Here is a 5,850-nt window from a genome sequence, read left to right as displayed (position 1 = left end):
CAGGGTTGTCTTTGTTTACATCACTGTTAACTGGCTTATCATACCCCCTTTTTTTTTTTTTTTTTAATCTTGAAGACTGCGCAAAAAGAACTTACGATTTTGTGGTTTGAAGGATAGCAAGTTTTCTGTTTTATCAGGTGTTTGATGGTGTTGAGTTCGTTAGTGAGCTCAATGGACAGTCTGGTCTGACATGTATTAACTTGGTGCGGAGCAAGGTGGAGAACCTGGAACTGTGCTTTTAGGTTGCTTCATAGTTGAATTTACATGTTGTCTTGCTACAGTGTGTGAACCCTGCAGCTTCACTGTGAGGGCAATACAGTACAGCTTAGCTTGATTTGTCAGTACCTCAACTGCACTCTTCTATTTGTTTAACCACAGGGTTTTCTTTTTTATTTAAGAGGTGCTGGGAGGCCCCTTTTGATAGAGTTGGGCTGATTAAGTAGTAAAACAAAACATTTCTTTTGTTGTGGGGTAATTGGTAAAGTTTCTTTGACAAATGCATGTATGTAACCTTCAAAGGTTATTTATTTATTTATTTATTTATTTATTGTGCCTTGCTACTGGCAGGGCATTTTTAAAAACCAGTTTACTACGCTTTCTTACATTTATAAAGTGTTAACATATTTAGATCAAAACAATTCGAATTTAGTAGTATCATTATTAAAAAGTAATGGGTTTCATTTTCAGTTCATCAGTGAAGAAAGTTTCAAGTTCGTCGTCTCTCTCTCGTTCTCGTGTACACACACACACACACACACACACACACACACAGTTTGTTTCATAGTCCATGGGGACTTTACACTGACTTAATGCATTTCCTGTAGACTAACCTTAACCAGAACCACTACTTGCCTAACCCTAACCCTGACCCTAAACCATGTTGCCACCCTAAAATTCAATTTCTTGCCCATGGGGACCTCAATTTAGGTCCCCACCGTGAAATGGGTCCTCATGAGTTGGTATGGAGTCAGGAAGAAGTCCCCACGTAGCAGGAAAAACACGTATACACACACACACACACACACACACACACACACACACACACACAAAACAAACCTTGCTACCATATGCTCTGGAATCAGGAATAACAGCCAGATGTGTACAATGCATCTCACTGCATTAGGCAGCAGGGGCAAAACTACTACAGACCAACTCTATTTATTGGCTATAGAGACTGTTATCATGCTGGGCAGCCTGAGCCCCTTCCTCTCTTTGTGGGCTATAGCTCACACAAATTTGCTTTGACTTTGACATGTTATTAAACATGAAGTAATTCATAATATCCACTATGCATACTGTGTATGCCTGGACAGTGTTTGGCTGTCCAGTGTGGGTCCCAGCAATTCAACTTGCCTCAGCCAAACTGTCCCTGTTGTTCTTCCATCCCTGAATAATTTCAAATAGATTAGAGGTTGAAGTAGCTGCACTAAAACAGAGAATATTATCACATTTTATGGATTTGATCAATTCAAATTGCAAAAATAGGCAAAGTGATGCTTTTACAAATGGCTGATAGTTAAGTATTGGACTTTGACTTAAGATGGAACTATCTAATACTGTCATGTTTTATGGTGTCCAAAGTTAATGACTCCAAACAAATTGTAATTAGAAAAACTAAGAAAATACAACTTTTGTTGATGTGCATAGTTTTATCTGATGTCATGTAGTAGAACAGTGCTTTGCATTGAATTCAATGAATGACGCTTTATTATAGACTCAAGGTCCAAATTAGAACAAATAGACAAAAGAACAGTTAAAAGAAACAATATAAAATAAAACAAGAACAAGAAAACAACTGAAGGACTGGTTCTTCTTACCATTGCTAACTCTGAGACGAGACAGTCCAAATAACTTCAAAACAGTGCAAATCAATGTGTGTGTGTGTGTGTGTCTGTTGATTAAGTGGTGTGTAACTAAAAACATTCTCACAGACTTCTAGAACATGTCGTGACTTAAACATAAGATCATATTATGGCTAAGGCTACAGTTATACATGTCATAATAATAATAATAATATTAATAAACCTCCTGTCTGCTGACAGTCATCAACTCTTCTCTCTAGTTATCCTTGACCAGAAGTACCCTGTAGAAACTCATAAGCATGACTAAGCATTTAACAGTCTAACTAGACATCCTATCTCCACTAAACATTTCTAATACATAAAGTATCTATCCAATTTCTATCTGACTAAAAATACCTAACAATTCCCCCTTTAGACTGGACAACAGATTACAGTGACCAGGTAAAAGAGCAGTTGGACCATCCTTATACTGTGCAATGTGATGTATTTCTGAGTGGACTCAAATATATGGATGAGGTAAAGTTCCAAAAGGGATGTAAATGAAATCCTTCACATTGATTGGATTGCTCAAAGTAGACACGGCTTAGCAAGTACAGAGAAAGATACAGAGATGTGTCCAAACACACACCTCTGACTCATCATCTCACTCTACCTACTACAGCCAACTGTGATCTAAAGGTCAAGAACACTATTATATGAAAGAGATTAGCTTCATACCCTAAATGTTATTTGATTGTATTACGATTGAACTGTATTATGAAACCTGAAAGCTGAAACTGTAGGGATCCTATCTCCTGGCTGTGAGGGCCCAACCTCTTCCTCTAGTCTTCTTTCACGGCTGCTTTGTTTGTCTAACAATTAAGCAACATGACACCCACCTTTGGGAATCCATGGGTAGATCAAGTGTGAGCAACTCACTTCTGAGGCTAAAACAGGATATCACTATCACTACTGGAATCTCAGATCTCAATAATTACAACCCCATCTCCCAGTGGACGCTAACTGTCGAGGGATGACTGTTGTCATACAAACATACAAACTGTAAAGCCCCCAACAGTGACTGGCTTTTTAGGAGGGACAGCCACGTCCTGGAGAGTCCGGAGTGCTTGGTTCAGTGGAAGCAGAGTGTCTTGCATTATGCATGGTGGCTGTTATTTCCATCACATGGTGCTGTCAGGCATCATTGTTGTTCCTGCTTTGTCAGCAGAAATCGCAGTGTGTTCATAGATTGCTGTTTTGGTGTCTACTTTAACCCTCTACCTCTCTTAATGTTCACTGTACTTTATTTCACCATGTTATGCCAATGGAGGTCGAAGACCCGGTGGGTTCCATTAACTGCTCCTGTCTCCACAGCGGTGTGGATCCTGGTTTGAAGGGGGCTTTAAGTCGAGCTGCTTGTTGTGACAAAGCTGGTCCTTGCTGTCAGGCCACTCAGTAGAATGCGAGGGAGAAAGTGGCTCTGCTCTGGAGTCCATGCATTATTTCATACAGCAAGTGACAGCCCAGCACACAGGCAAAAATCCAACAGACACCGGGGTGTCAGCGAGAGGTGTGTGTGCTGATGTGCGGATGTTTGTATCCGTGCACACACAGCCGTGTGTGTTTTTATGGCTTTATGCCACTGCAACTGTGAAAGCTCACAGCTTACAGCATCCGACGCTTCCAAATAACCTAGATTAGGTCTGGACGGGATTTAGTGAAGTTGTTAGACATTTCTGAGTTCATGTCTGGTAAAAGATGAGTTACAAAATGAGGTGTTGCCTGGTCTCAAAACTCTTTTTAACAAGGTGCAGAGAGCTGAGAACACATGACAAGATGAGAGCTAAAAGAAGAATTTCTTATTTTGTTTGTTGTTTTTTTGTCTTTTGTTGTTTATTTTCTAGAAGGAGTATTTTACTGCATGACAAAGCTATTTGTTCAAAACACTCAGTAAATGACCTCGATAGTCTGAGCTGTCATTTGCTGCACTGCTCTGTAAGGCCCCGTTGGCTGTACAAGTAAACGAGGAAATTAAGAAGAAATGGCGCATCATTAGATTGTGGCTGCTGTTTGGACTATAATTGGGCGGCATCATTAGGTCATTTTTACTTCGTCAGCGGCACAGTAATCACAGTCATATAACGTGTCATGTGGCATTGATACTGTCGAATCCTCCATCTACAACCTATGATTTTTTTTCAACTTGTTAAATATAATTTCTACCGTACTGTATATCTGGAGTAAAATCTATTCGTTCAAGAGTGGAAAGTGGCTTCTGAAAATTGCCCATACTGAAGCAAGGATTCACCACGTTTACCTCGGCCAAGGAGGTAAAAATGGTTTTGGTTCTGTGTGTGTTGATTAGTAGGATTACAGCCAAACGGCTGGATGGATCATACATTGGTGAGGACCAGCCATAGAAGTGATTAGATTTTAGCTGAAAAAGAACAAAGGGCAAGGTCATAAAAATAATGCAAAAAAAATATCCCATCTTTAACATTTAAAATCATTTTTGATAACATTTGACACATACAGTATGTCAGGTGGCAATGTGTATCACCAGGCCAAATTTCCTCCAGTTCTGATCCAGATTCCGGATCTGACGGCCATTTACAGTTCACATTGAAAACCCTATTTAACCTAGGCCATAACTTGGCCTGTAATGAAGGCAGAACCCTGACATGTTCAGGGATGCACAAGTACAACTGCCCATCATACCCTAAATGATGATCCATATCAAGGATTTTAGGGCACATTTTGTGCTGCTCTCAATCTCATTTTTCACAAAGGACCTGTTTGCGTGAGCAAATGTTGTGCCTTGGTGAAGGTACGTGCAATCTCTGTAACTTATATCTTGCGGTTGTAGGTTGGAAAGTTTCATCATTTTAGAAATGCATGTTCAAGAAGAGGGCAGCACGGTGGCGCAGTGGTTAGCACTGTTGCCTCACAGTGAGAAGGTTCTGGGCCCCACCCGGGACCTTTCTGTGTGGAGTTTGCATGTTCTCCCCATGCGTGCGTGGGTTCTCTCCAGGTACTCTGGCTTCCTCCCACAGTCCAAAGACATGCAGCTTAGTTTGATTGGTGTCTCTAAATTGCCCATAGGAGCGTGTGTGTGGTTGTTCGTCTATGTGTTAGCCCTGCAATGGATTGGCGACCTGTCCAGGGTGTACCCCGCCTTTAGTGAAGTTAGTGAGACGCTGAACATTGAAATGAACATAGTTTATGCGATCTACATTTTTGTTTATGGTCACCCACCAGAAAAGAGCGGACTCAAAGCCTGCAGCCACTTGATCTATTAAGTTGTACTCATTTGGGACGCCGCTGGGAACACCAACTGCATCAATATATGTGGGTGAAAATCTAGCTGGATCAAATAGTGCATCCCGCTTTAACCGGTGTCCCTTAAAGGGATGAACAGAGCCTGACTCAATGTCAGAGACTGCGGCTTCAACTACTGTAACTGGAACTATAAGTGAGATCATAGTGCAGGTACCAGACCAATCAGGATGAAGAGTATTAAGTAATCTATTACCACCACAGTACCAAAACACATCAGACCTGGCATAGGTCAGACGTGTAGCATTTGCCCATGTTGTAAGATTATGTGTGATGTCACACCAATCAGGAAAGATGGTATCTACATTAGTTCCAGTAACATTAGCCTTAGTTACACAAGTGTAGTTGTTTTTGACTGCAGTAAAAATAGGAGGAACGGCGTCTTTAGGTGCCAATGGGTAATAATGTTCCAATTCTCTGCATGCAGGTGTTTGTGGATTTTCAGTCATGTGCAGCTCAAGCATGCAGTGTGTGAGTGTTGGACCTGAGAGGAGAGAAGGTACAGTTAACAGGGCAGGACGGGAGGGGTGCCACCAGGTTGGCAAAATCAGGTACAAAATTCTTACTGTAGTTAATCGGTCCCAAAAATTTCATCATTTCTCTAACTGTGGTGGGCTTAGATTGACAGAGGACGTCTGTCTGTTAAGTCTCAGCTATGTGTAAGCTCGATGCTGACACCATGCGTCCTTTAAAAGCAGCTAGGTGTCTCCCAATCTGCAGTTTATCTTTGAAG

General features: G+C 41.1%; 1 protein-coding gene across 8 annotated transcripts in view; it reads left to right on the top strand.

Moving 5' to 3' along the window:
• Positions 1-5,850, top strand: part of sntg2 (syntrophin, gamma 2) — a 75,593-nt gene that overhangs the window by 20,651 nt on the left and 49,092 nt on the right. The window lies entirely within an intron of this gene.

Source organism: Monopterus albus, unplaced genomic scaffold (genome assembly GCF_001952655.1).
Source record: "Monopterus albus unplaced genomic scaffold, M_albus_1.0 scaffold94.1, whole genome shotgun sequence".
Lineage (NCBI taxonomy): Eukaryota > Metazoa > Chordata > Actinopteri > Synbranchiformes > Synbranchidae > Monopterus > Monopterus albus.
This window is presented reverse-complemented; position numbering and strand designations above follow the sequence as displayed.